This window comes from Nansenia antarctica (genome assembly GCF_963989245.1).
Source record: "Nansenia antarctica genome assembly, chromosome: 10".
NCBI lineage: Eukaryota > Metazoa > Chordata > Actinopteri > Argentiniformes > Microstomatidae > Nansenia > Nansenia antarctica.
The window spans coordinates 35710729-35725650 of NC_137680.1; positions in this window are offsets into that span (position 1 = coordinate 35710729).

The window sequence follows — 14922 nt, forward strand, 5'->3', positions numbered from 1 at the left end:
CAGCTCTCGAAGAGATTGTCAAAAGAGACTCCGAAAACGAAACGTTGATCACTTTTGAGCAAAAGGCTGCACACACGCAATTCAAGTTGCTCTGATTGTCATTTAGAGTTACATTATAGGATTATTCAACAACAAGTCAAAATGTGCTCGTGAAAGGCAGAAAACAACACTTTGATAGTTTGATATAACTTGAGAACGAATGCAAAAAACAGTCCACTCTAAGAACAGGCCGCTTGGACACTTTCAGAACAGCTCTGTTAATGACTGAAAACAGCTCTCGAAGAGATTGTCAAAAGAGACTCTGAAAACGAAACGTTGATCACTTTTGAGCAAAAGGCTGCACACACGCAATTCAAGTTGCTCTGATTGTCATTTAGAGTTACATTATAGGATTATTCAACAACAAGTCAAAATGTGCTCGTGAAAGGCAGAAAACAACACTTTGATAGTTTGATATAACTTGAGAACGAATGCAAAAAACAGTCCACTCTAAGAACAGGCCGCTTGGACACTTTCAGAACAGCTCTGTTAATGACTGAAAACAGCTCTCGAAGAGATTGTCAAAAGAGACTCCGAAAACGAAACGTTGATCACTTTTGAGCAAAAGGCTGCACACACGCAATTCAAGTTGCTCTGATTGTCATTTAGAGTTACATTATAGGATTATTCAACAACAAGTCAAAATGTGCTCGTGAAAGGCAGAAAACAACACTTTGATAGTTTGATATAACTTGAGAACGAATGCAAAAAACAGTCCACTCTCAGAACAGGCCGCTTGGACACTTTCAGAACAGCTCTGTTAATGACTGAAAACAGCTCTCGAAGAAATTGTCAAAAGAGACTCCGAAAACGAAACGTTGATCACTTTTGAGCAAAAGGCTGCACACACGCAATTCAAGTTGCTCTGATTGTCATTTAGAGTTACATTATAGGATTATTCAACAACAAGTCAAAATGTGCTCGTGAAAGGCAGAAAACAACACTTTGATAGTTTGATATAACTTGAGAACGAATGCAAAAAACAGTCCACTCTCAGAACAGGCCGCTTGGACACTTTCAGAACAGCTCTGTTAATGACTGAAAACAGCTCTCGAAGAGATTGTCAAAAGAGACTCCGAAAACGAAACGTTGATCACTTTTGAGCAAAAGGCTGCACACACGCAATTCAAGTTGCTCTGATTGTCATTTAGAGTTACATTATAGGATTATTCAACAACAAGTCAAAATGTGCTCGTGAAAGGCAGAAAACAACACTTTGATAGTTTGATATAACTTGAGAACGAATGCAAAAAACAGTCCACTCTAAGAACAGGCCGCTTGGACACTTTCAGAACAGCTCTGTTAATGACTGAAAACAGCTCTCGAAGAGATTGTCAAAAGAGACTCTGAAAACGAAACGTTGATCACTTTTGAGCAAAAGGCTGCACACACGCAATTCAAGTTGCTCTGATTGTCATTTAGAGTTACATTATAGGATTATTCAACAACAAGTCAAAATGTGCTCGTGAAAGGCAGAAAACAACACTTTGATAGTTTGATATAACTTGAGAACGAATGCAAAAAACAGTCCACTCTCAGAACAGGCCGCTTGGACACTTTCAGAACAGCTCTGTTAATGACTGAAAACAGCTCTCGAAGAGATTGTCAAAAGAGACTCCGAAAACGAAACGTTGATCACTTTTGAGCAAAAGGCTGCACACACGCAATTCAAGTTGCTCTGATTGTCATTTAGAGTTACATTATAGGATTATTCAACAACAAGTCAAAATGTGCTCGTGAAAGGCAGAAAACAACACTTTGATAGTTTGATATAACTTGAGAACGAATGCAAAAAACAGTCCACTCTCAGAACAGGCCGCTTGGACACTTTCAGAACAGCTCTGTTAATGACTGAAAACAGCTCTCGAAGAGATTGTCAAAAGAGACTCCGAAAACGAAACGTTGATCACTTTTGAGCAAAAGGCTGCACACACGCAATTCAAGTTGCTCTGATTGTCATTTAGAGTTACATTATAGGATTATTCAACAACAAGTCAAAATGTGCTCGTGAAAGGCAGAAAACAACACTGATAGAACTTGAGAACGAATGCAAAAACAGTCCACTCTCAGAACAGGCCGCTTGGACACTTTCAGAACAGCTCTGTTAATGACTGAAAACAGCTCTCGAAGAGATTGTCAAAAGAGACTCTGAAAACGAAACGTTGATTACTTTTGAGCAAAAGGCTGCACACACGCAATTCAAGTTGCTCTGATTGTTATTTAGAGTAACATTATAGGATTATTCAACAACAAGTCAAAATGTGCTCGTGAAAGGCAGAAAACAACACTTTGATAGTTTGATATAACTTGAGAACGAATGCAAAAAACAGTCCACTCTAAGAACAGGCCGCTTGGACACTTTCAGAACAGCTCTGTTAATGACTGAAAACAGCTCTCGAAGAGATTGTCAAAAGAGACTCTGAAAACGAAACGTTGATTACTTTTGAGCAAAAGGCTGCACACACGCAATTCAAGTTGCTCTGATTGTCATTTAGAGTAACATTATAGGATTATTCAACAACAAGTCAAAATGTGCTCGTGAAAGGCAGAAAACAACACTTTGATAGTTTGATATAACTTGAGAACGAATGCAAAAAACAGTCCACTCTAAGAACAGGCCGCTTGGACACTTTCAGAACAGCTCTGTTAATGACTGAAAACAGCTCTCGAAGAGATTGTCAAAAGAGACTCTGAAAACGAAACGTTGATCACTTTTGAGCAAAAGGCTGCACACACGCAATTCAAGTTGCTCTGGTTGTCATTTAGAGTTACATTATAGGATTATTCAACAACAAGTCAAAATGTGCTCGTGAAAGGCAGAAAATAACACTTTGATAGTTTGATATAACTTGAGAACGAATGCAAAAAACAGTCCACTCTCAGAACAGGCCGCTTGGACACTTTCAGAACAGCTCTGTTAATGACTGAAAACAGCTCTCGAAGAGATTGTCAAAAGAGACTCCGAAAACGAAACGTTGATCACTTTTGAGCAAAAGGCTGCACACACGCAATTCAAGTTGCTCTGATTGTCATTTAGAGTTACATTATAGGATTATTCAACAACAAGTCAAAATGTGCTCGTGAAAGGCAGAAAACAACACTTTGATAGTTTGATATAACTTGAGAACGAATGCAAAAAACAGTCCACTCTAAGAACAGGCCGCTTGGACACTTTCAGAACAGCTCTGTTAATGACTGAAAACAGCTCTCGAAGAGATTGTCAAAAGAGACTCCGAAAACGAAACGTTGATCACTTTTGAGCAAAAGGCTGCACACACGCAATTCAAGTTGCTCTGATTGTCATTTAGAGTTACATTATAGGAGCATTCAGCAACAAGTCAAAATGTGCTCCAGAAAAGCAGAAAACAACACTGATAGAACTTGAGAACGAATGCAAAAACAGTCCACTCTCAGAACAGGCCGCTTGGACACTTTCAGAACAGCTCTGTTAATGACTGAAAACAGCTCTCGAAGAGATTGTCAAAAGAGACTCTGAAAACGAAACGTTGATTACTTTTGAGCAAAAGGCTGCACACACGCAATTCAAGTTGCTCTGATTGTCATTTAGAGTAACATTATAGGATTATTCAACAACAAGTCAAAATGTGCTCGTGAAAGGCAGAAAACAACACTTTGATAGTTTGATATAACTTGAGAACGAATGCAAAAAACAGTCCACTCTAAGAACAGGCCGCTTGGACACTTTCAGAACAGCTCTGTTAATGACTGAAAACAGCTCTCGAAGAGATTGTCAAAAGAGACTCCGAAAACGAAACGTTGATCACTTTTGAGCAAAAGGCTGCACACACGCAATTCAAGTTGCTCTGATTGTCATTTAGAGTTACATTATAGGAGCATTCAGCAACAAGTCAAAATGTGCTCCAGAAAAGCAGAAAACAACACTGATAGAACTTGAGAACGAATGCAAAAACAGTCCACTCTCAGAACAGGCCGCTTGGACACTTTCAGAACAGCTCTGTTAATGACTGAAAACAGCTCTCGAAGAGATTGTCAAAAGAGACTCTGAAAACGAAACGTTGATTACTTTTGAGCAAAAGGCTGCACACACGCAATTCAAGTTGCTCTGATTGTCATTTAGAGTAACATTATAGGATTATTCAACAACAAGTCAAAATGTGCTCGTGAAAGGCAGAAAACAACACTTTGATAGTTTGATATAACTTGAGAACGAATGCAAAAAACAGTCCACTCTAAGAACAGGCCGCTTGGACACTTTCAGAACAGCTCTGTTAATGACTGAAAACAGCTCTCGAAGAGATTGTCAAAAGAGACTCCGAAAACGAAACGTTGATCACTTTTGAGCAAAAGGCTGCACACACGCAATTCAAGTTGCTCTGATTGTCATTTAGAGTTACATTATAGGAGCATTCAGCAACAAGTCAAAATGTGCTCCAGAAAAGCAGAAAACAACACTGATAGAACTTGAGAACGAATGCAAAAACAGTCCACTCTCAGAACAGGCCGCTTGGACACTTTCAGAACAGCTCTGTTAATGACTGAAAACAGCTCTCGAAGAGATTGTCAAAAGAGACTCCGAAAACGAAACGTTGATCACTTTTGAGCAAAAGGCTGCACACACGCAATTCAAGTTGCTCTGATTGTCATTTAGAGTTACATTATAGGATTATTCAACAACAAGTCAAAATGTGCTCGTGAAAGGCAGAAAACAACACTTTGATAGTTTGATATAACTTGAGAACGAATGCAAAAAACAGTCCACTCTAAGAACAGGCCGCTTGGACACTTTCAGAACAGCTCTGTTAATGACTGAAAACAGCTCTCGAAGAGATTGTCAAAAGAGACTCCGAAAACGAAACGTTGATCACTTTTGAGCAAAAGGCTGCACACACGCAATTCAAGTTGCTCTGATTGTCATTTAGAGTTACATTATAGGAGCATTCAGCAACAAGTCAAAATGTGCTCCAGAAAAGCAGAAAACAACACTGATAGAACTTGAGAACGAATGCAAAAACAGTCCACTCTCAGAACAGGCCGCTTGGACACTTTCAGAACAGCTCTGTTAATGACTGAAAACAGCTCTCGAAGAGATTGTCAAAAGAGACTCTGAAAACGAAACGTTGATTACTTTTGAGCAAAAGGCTGCACACACGCAATTCAAGTTGCTCTGATTGTCATTTAGAGTAACATTATAGGATTATTCAACAACAAGTCAAAATGTGCTCGTGAAAGGCAGAAAACAACACTTTGATAGTTTGATATAACTTGAGAACGAATGCAAAAAACAGTCCACTCTAAGAACAGGCCGCTTGGACACTTTCGGAACAGCTCTGTTAATGACTGAAAACAGCTCTCGAAGAGATTGTCAAAAGAGACTCCGAAAACGAAACGTTGATCACTTTTGAGCAAAAGGCTGCACACACGCAATTCAAGTTGCTCTGATTGTCATTTAGAGTTACATTATAGGAGCATTCAGCAACAAGTCAAAATGTGCTCCAGAAAAGCAGAAAACAACACTGATAGAACTTGAGAACGAATGCAAAAACAGTCCACTCTCAGAACAGGCCGCTTGGACACTTTCAGAACAGCTCTGTTAATGACTGAAAACAGCTCTCGAAGAGATTGTCAAAAGAGACTCTGAAAACGAAACGTTGATTACTTTTGAGCAAAAGGCTGCACACACGCAATTCAAGTTGCTCTGATTGTCATTTAGAGTAACATTATAGGATTATTCAACAACAAGTCAAAATGTGCTCGTGAAAGGCAGAAAACAACACTTTGATAGTTTGATATAACTTGAGAACGAATGCAAAAAACAGTCCACTCTAAGAACAGGCCGCTTGGACACTTTCAGAACAGCTCTGTTAATGACTGAAAACAGCTCTCGAAGAGATTGTCAAAAGAGACTCTGAAAACGAAACGTTGATCACTTTTGAGCAAAAGGCTGCACACACGCAATTCAAGTTGCTCTGATTGTCATTTAGAGTTACATTATAGGATTATTCAACAACAAGTCAAAATGTGCTCGTGAAAGGCAGAAAACAACACTTTGATAGTTTGATATAACTTGAGAACGAATGCAAAAAACAGTCCACTCTAAGAACAGGCCGCTTGGACACTTTCAGAACAGCTCTGTTAATGACTGAAAACAGCTCTCGAAGAGATTGTCAAAAGAGACTCCGAAAACGAAACGTTGATCACTTTTGAGCAAAAGGCTGCACACACGCAATTCAAGTTGCTCTGATTGTCATTTAGAGTTACATTATAGGATTATTCAACAACAAGTCAAAATGTGCTCGTGAAAGGCAGAAAACAACACTTTGATAGTTTGATATAACTTGAGAACGAATGCAAAAAACAGTCCACTCTAAGAACAGGCCGCTTGGACACTTTCAGAACAGCTCTGTTAATGACTGAAAACAGCTCTCGAAGAGATTGTCAAAAGAGACTCTGAAAACGAAACGTTGATCACTTTTGAGCAAAAGGCTGCACACACGCAATTCAAGTTGCTCTGATTGTCATTTAGAGTTACATTATAGGATTATTCAACAACAAGTCAAAATGTGCTCGTGAAAGGCAGAAAACAACACTTTGATAGTTTGATATAACTTGAGAACGAATGCAAAAAACAGTCCACTCTAAGAACAGGCCGCTTGGACACTTTCAGAACAGCTCTGTTAATGACTGAAAACAGCTCTCGAAGAGATTGTCAAAAGAGACTCCGAAAACGAAACGTTGATCACTTTTGAGCAAAAGGCTGCACACACGCAATTCAAGTTGCTCTGATTGTCATTTAGAGTTACATTATAGGATTATTCAACAACAAGTCAAAATGTGCTCGTGAAAGGCAGAAAACAACACTTTGATAGTTTGATATAACTTGAGAACGAATGCAAAAAACAGTCCACTCTCAGAACAGGCCGCTTGGACACTTTCAGAACAGCTCTGTTAATGACTGAAAACAGCTCTCGAAGAGATTGTCAAAAGAGACTCCGAAAACGAAACGTTGATCACTTTTGAGCAAAAGGCTGCACACACGCAATTCAAGTTGCTCTGATTGTCATTTAGAGTTACATTATAGGATTATTCAACAACAAGTCAAAATGTGCTCGTGAAAGGCAGAAAACAACACTTTGATAGTTTGATATAACTTGAGAACGAATGCAAAAAACAGTCCACTCTAAGAACAGGCCGCTTGGACACTTTCAGAACAGCTCTGTTAATGACTGAAAACAGCTCTCGAAGAGATTGTCAAAAGAGACTCCGAAAACGAAACGTTGATCACTTTTGAGCAAAAGGCTGCACACACGCAATTCAAGTTGCTCTGATTGTCATTTAGAGTTACATTATAGGATTATTCAACAACAAGTCAAAATGTGCTCGTGAAAGGCAGAAAACAACACTTTGATAGTTTGATATAACTTGAGAACGAATGCAAAAAACAGTCCACTCTAAGAACAGGCCGCTTGGACACTTTCAGAACAGCTCTGTTAATGACTGAAAACAGCTCTCGAAGAGATTGTCAAAAGAGACTCCGAAAACGAAACGTTGATCACTTTTGAGCAAAAGGCTGCACACACGCAATTCAAGTTGCTCTGATTGTCATTTAGAGTTACATTATAGGAGCATTCAGCAACAAGTCAAAATGTGCTCCAGAAAAGCAGAAAACAACACTGATAGAACTTGAGAACGAATGCAAAAACAGTCCACTCTCAGAACAGGCCGCTTGGACACTTTCAGAACAGCTCTGTTAATGACTGAAAACAGCTCTCGAAGAGATTGTCAAAAGAGACTCTGAAAACGAAACGTTGATTACTTTTGAGCAAAAGGCTGCACACACGCAATTCAAGTTGCTCTGATTGTCATTTAGAGTAACATTATAGGATTATTCAACAACAAGTCAAAATGTGCTCGTGAAAGGCAGAAAACAACACTTTGATAGTTTGATATAACTTGAGAACGAATGCAAAAAACAGTCCACTCTAAGAACAGGCCGCTTGGACACTTTCAGAACAGCTCTGTTAATGACTGAAAACAGCTCTCGAAGAGATTGTCAAAAGAGACTCTGAAAACGAAACGTTGATTACTTTTGAGCAAAAGGCTGCACACACGCAATTCAAGTTGCTCTGATTGTCATTTAGAGTAACATTATAGGATTATTCAACAACAAGTCAAAATGTGCTCGTGAAAGGCAGAAAACAACACTTTGATAGTTTGATATAACTTGAGAACGAATGCAAAAAACAGTCCACTCTCAGAACAGGCCGCTTGGACACTTTCAGAACAGCTCTGTTAATGACTGAAAACAGCTCTCGAAGAGATTGTCAAAAGAGACTCCGAAAACGAAACGTTGATCACTTTTGAGCAAAAGGCTGCACACACGCAATTCAAGTTGCTCTGATTGTCATTTAGAGTTACATTATAGGATTATTCAACAACAAGTCAAAATGTGCTCGTGAAAGGCAGAAAACAACACTTTGATAGTTTGATATAACTTGAGAACGAATGCAAAAAACAGTCCACTCTAAGAACAGGCCGCTTGGACACTTTCAGAACAGCTCTGTTAATGACTGAAAACAGCTCTCGAAGAGATTGTCAAAAGAGACTCTGAAAACGAAACGTTGATCACTTTTGAGCAAAAGGCTGCACACACGCAATTCAAGTTGCTCTGATTGTCATTTAGAGTTACATTATAGGATTATTCAACAACAAGTCAAAATGTGCTCGTGAAAGGCAGAAAACAACACTTTGATAGTTTGATATAACTTGAGAACGAATGCAAAAAACAGTCCACTCTAAGAACAGGCCGCTTGGACACTTTCAGAACAGCTCTGTTAATGACTGAAAACAGCTCTCGAAGAGATTGTCAAAAGAGACTCCGAAAACGAAACGTTGATCACTTTTGAGCAAAAGGCTGCACACACGCAATTCAAGTTGCTCTGATTGTCATTTAGAGTTACATTATAGGAGCATTCAGCAACAAGTCAAAATGTGCTCCAGAAAAGCAGAAAACAACACTGATAGAACTTGAGAACGAATGCAAAAACAGTCCACTCTCAGAACAGGCCGCTTGGACACTTTCAGAACAGCTCTGTTAATGACTGAAAACAGCTCTCGAAGAGATTGTCAAAAGAGACTCTGAAAACGAAACGTTGATTACTTTTGAGCAAAAGGCTGCACACAGGCAATTCAAGTTGCTCTGATTGTCATTTAGAGTAACATTATAGGATTATTCAACAACAAGTCAAAATGTGCTCGTGAAAGGCAGAAAACAACACTTTGATAGTTTGATATAACTTGAGAACGAATGCAAAAAACAGTCCACTCTAAGAACAGGCCGCTTGGACACTTTCAGAACAGCTCTGTTAATGACTGAAAACAGCTCTCGAAGAGATTGTCAAAAGAGACTCTGAAAACGAAACGTTGATTACTTTTGAGCAAAAGGCTGCACACACGCAATTCAAGTTGCTCTGATTGTCATTTAGAGTAACATTATAGGATTATTCAACAACAAGTCAAAATGTGCTCGTGAAAGGCAGAAAACAACACTTTGATAGTTTGATATAACTTGAGAACGAATGCAAAAAACAGTCCACTCTCAGAACAGGCCGCTTGGACACTTTCAGAACAGCTCTGTTAATGACTGAAAACAGCTCTCGAAGAGATTGTCAAAAGAGACTCCGAAAACGAAACGTTGATCACTTTTGAGCAAAAGGCTGCACACACGCAATTCAAGTTGCTCTGATTGTCATTTAGAGTTACATTATAGGATTATTCAACAACAAGTCAAAATGTGCTCGTGAAAGGCAGAAAACAACACTTTGATAGTTTGATATAACTTGAGAACGAATGCAAAAAACAGTCCACTCTAAGAACAGGCCGCTTGGACACTTTCAGAACAGCTCTGTTAATGACTGAAAACAGCTCTCGAAGAGATTGTCAAAAGAGACTCTGAAAACGAAACGTTGATCACTTTTGAGCAAAAGGCTGCACACACGCAATTCAAGTTGCTCTGATTGTCATTTAGAGTTACATTATAGGATTATTCAACAACAAGTCAAAATGTGCTCGTGAAAGGCAGAAAACAACACTTTGATAGTTTGATATAACTTGAGAACGAATGCAAAAAACAGTCCACTCTAAGAACAGGCCGCTTGGACACTTTCAGAACAGCTCTGTTAATGACTGAAAACAGCTCTCGAAGAGATTGTCAAAAGAGACTCCGAAAACGAAACGTTGATCACTTTTGAGCAAAAGGCTGCACACACGCAATTCAAGTTGCTCTGATTGTCATTTAGAGTTACATTATAGGATTATTCAACAACAAGTCAAAATGTGCTCGTGAAAGGCAGAAAACAACACTTTGATAGTTTGATATAACTTGAGAACGAATGCAAAAAACAGTCCACTCTCAGAACAGGCCGCTTGGACACTTTCAGAACAGCTCTGTTAATGACTGAAAACAGCTCTCGAAGAAATTGTCAAAAGAGACTCCGAAAACGAAACGTTGATCACTTTTGAGCAAAAGGCTGCACACACGCAATTCAAGTTGCTCTGATTGTCATTTAGAGTTACATTATAGGATTATTCAACAACAAGTCAAAATGTGCTCGTGAAAGGCAGAAAACAACACTTTGATAGTTTGATATAACTTGAGAACGAATGCAAAAAACAGTCCACTCTCAGAACAGGCCGCTTGGACACTTTCAGAACAGCTCTGTTAATGACTGAAAACAGCTCTCGAAGAGATTGTCAAAAGAGACTCCGAAAACGAAACGTTGATCACTTTTGAGCAAAAGGCTGCACACACGCAATTCAAGTTGCTCTGATTGTCATTTAGAGTTACATTATAGGATTATTCAACAACAAGTCAAAATGTGCTCGTGAAAGGCAGAAAACAACACTTTGATAGTTTGATATAACTTGAGAACGAATGCAAAAAACAGTCCACTCTAAGAACAGGCCGCTTGGACACTTTCAGAACAGCTCTGTTAATGACTGAAAACAGCTCTCGAAGAGATTGTCAAAAGAGACTCTGAAAACGAAACGTTGATCACTTTTGAGCAAAAGGCTGCACACACGCAATTCAAGTTGCTCTGATTGTCATTTAGAGTTACATTATAGGATTATTCAACAACAAGTCAAAATGTGCTCGTGAAAGGCAGAAAACAACACTTTGATAGTTTGATATAACTTGAGAACGAATGCAAAAAACAGTCCACTCTCAGAACAGGCCGCTTGGACACTTTCAGAACAGCTCTGTTAATGACTGAAAACAGCTCTCGAAGAGATTGTCAAAAGAGACTCCGAAAACGAAACGTTGATCACTTTTGAGCAAAAGGCTGCACACACGCAATTCAAGTTGCTCTGATTGTCATTTAGAGTTACATTATAGGATTATTCAACAACAAGTCAAAATGTGCTCGTGAAAGGCAGAAAACAACACTTTGATAGTTTGATATAACTTGAGAACGAATGCAAAAAACAGTCCACTCTCAGAACAGGCCGCTTGGACACTTTCAGAACAGCTCTGTTAATGACTGAAAACAGCTCTCGAAGAGATTGTCAAAAGAGACTCCGAAAACGAAACGTTGATCACTTTTGAGCAAAAGGCTGCACACACGCAATTCAAGTTGCTCTGATTGTCATTTAGAGTTACATTATAGGATTATTCAACAACAAGTCAAAATGTGCTCGTGAAAGGCAGAAAACAACACTGATAGAACTTGAGAACGAATGCAAAAACAGTCCACTCTCAGAACAGGCCGCTTGGACACTTTCAGAACAGCTCTGTTAATGACTGAAAACAGCTCTCGAAGAGATTGTCAAAAGAGACTCTGAAAACGAAACGTTGATTACTTTTGAGCAAAAGGCTGCACACACGCAATTCAAGTTGCTCTGATTGTTATTTAGAGTAACATTATAGGATTATTCAACAACAAGTCAAAATGTGCTCGTGAAAGGCAGAAAACAACACTTTGATAGTTTGATATAACTTGAGAACGAATGCAAAAAACAGTCCACTCTAAGAACAGGCCGCTTGGACACTTTCAGAACAGCTCTGTTAATGACTGAAAACAGCTCTCGAAGAGATTGTCAAAAGAGACTCTGAAAACGAAACGTTGATTACTTTTGAGCAAAAGGCTGCACACACGCAATTCAAGTTGCTCTGATTGTCATTTAGAGTAACATTATAGGATTATTCAACAACAAGTCAAAATGTGCTCGTGAAAGGCAGAAAACAACACTTTGATAGTTTGATATAACTTGAGAACGAATGCAAAAAACAGTCCACTCTAAGAACAGGCCGCTTGGACACTTTCAGAACAGCTCTGTTAATGACTGAAAACAGCTCTCGAAGAGATTGTCAAAAGAGACTCTGAAAACGAAACGTTGATCACTTTTGAGCAAAAGGCTGCACACACGCAATTCAAGTTGCTCTGGTTGTCATTTAGAGTTACATTATAGGATTATTCAACAACAAGTCAAAATGTGCTCGTGAAAGGCAGAAAATAACACTTTGATAGTTTGATATAACTTGAGAACGAATGCAAAAAACAGTCCACTCTCAGAACAGGCCGCTTGGACACTTTCAGAACAGCTCTGTTAATGACTGAAAACAGCTCTCGAAGAGATTGTCAAAAGAGACTCCGAAAACGAAACGTTGATCACTTTTGAGCAAAAGGCTGCACACACGCAATTCAAGTTGCTCTGATTGTCATTTAGAGTTACATTATAGGATTATTCAACAACAAGTCAAAATGTGCTCGTGAAAGGCAGAAAACAACACTTTGATAGTTTGATATAACTTGAGAACGAATGCAAAAAACAGTCCACTCTAAGAACAGGCCGCTTGGACACTTTCAGAACAGCTCTGTTAATGACTGAAAACAGCTCTCGAAGAGATTGTCAAAAGAGACTCCGAAAACGAAACGTTGATCACTTTTGAGCAAAAGGCTGCACACACGCAATTCAAGTTGCTCTGATTGTCATTTAGAGTTACATTATAGGATTATTCAACAACAAGTCAAAATGTGCTCGTGAAAGGCAGAAAACAACACTTTGATAGTTTGATATAACTTGAGAACGAATGCAAAAAACAGTCCACTCTAAGAACAGGCCGCTTGGACACTTTCAGAACAGCTCTGTTAATGACTGAAAACAGCTCTCGAAGAGATTATCAAAAGAGACTCCGAAAACGAAACGTTGATCACTTTTGAGCAAAAGGCTGCACACACGCAATTCAAGTTGCTCTGATTGTCATTTAGAGTTACATTATAGGAGCATTCAGCAACAAGTCAAAATGTGCTCCAGAAAAGCAGAAAACAACACTGATAGAACTTGAGAACGAATGCAAAAACAGTCCACTCTCAGAACAGGCCGCTTGGACACTTTCAGAACAGCTCTGTTAATGACTGAAAACAGCTCTCGAAGAGATTGTCAAAAGAGACTCTGAAAACGAAACGTTGATTACTTTTGAGCAAAAGGCTGCACACACGCAATTCAAGTTGCTCTGATTGTCATTTAGAGTAACATTATAGGATTATTCAACAACAAGTCAAAATGTGCTCGTGAAAGGCAGAAAACAACACTTTGATAGTTTGATATAACTTGAGAACGAATGCAAAAAACAGTCCACTCTAAGAACAGGCCGCTTGGACACTTTCAGAACAGCTCTGTTAATGACTGAAAACAGCTCTCGAAGAGATTGTCAAAAGAGACTCCGAAAACGAAACGTTGATCACTTTTGAGCAAAAGGCTGCACACACGCAATTCAAGTTGCTCTGATTGTCATTTAGAGTTACATTATAGGAGCATTCAGCAACAAGTCAAAATGTGCTCCAGAAAAGCAGAAAACAACACTGATAGAACTTGAGAACGAATGCAAAAACAGTCCACTCTCAGAACAGGCCGCTTGGACACTTTCAGAACAGCTCTGTTAATGACTGAAAACAGCTCTCGAAGAGATTGTCAAAAGAGACTCTGAAAACGAAACGTTGATTACTTTTGAGCAAAAGGCTGCACACACGCAATTCAAGTTGCTCTGATTGTCATTTAGAGTAACATTATAGGATTATTCAACAACAAGTCAAAATGTGCTCGTGAAAGGCAGAAAACAACACTTTGATAGTTTGATATAACTTGAGAACGAATGCAAAAAACAGTCCACTCTAAGAACAGGCCGCTTGGACACTTTCAGAACAGCTCTGTTAATGACTGAAAACAGCTCTCGAAGAGATTGTCAAAAGAGACTCCGAAAACGAAACGTTGATCACTTTTGAGCAAAAGGCTGCACACACGCAATTCAAGTTGCTCTGATTGTCATTTAGAGTTACATTATAGGAGCATTCAGCAACAAGTCAAAATGTGCTCCAGAAAAGCAGAAAACAACACTGATAGAACTTGAGAACGAATGCAAAAACAGTCCACTCTCAGAACAGGCCGCTTGGACACTTTCAGAACAGCTCTGTTAATGACTGAAAACAGCTCTCGAAGAGATTGTCAAAAGAGACTCCGAAAACGAAACGTTGATCACTTTTGAGCAAAAGGCTGCACACACGCAATTCAAGTTGCTCTGATTGTCATTTAGAGTTACATTATAGGATTATTCAACAACAAGTCAAAATGTGCTCGTGAAAGGCAGAAAACAACACTTTGATAGTTTGATATAACTTGAGAACGAATGCAAAAAACAGTCCACTCTAAGAACAGGCCGCTTGGACACTTTCAGAACAGCTCTGTTAATGACTGAAAACAGCTCTCGAAGAGATTGTCAAAAGAGACTCCGAAAACGAAACGTTGATCACTTTTGAGCAAAAGGCTGCACACACGCAATTCAAGTTGCTCTGATTGTCATTTAGAGTTACATTATAGGAGCATTCAGCAACAAGTCAAAATGTGCTC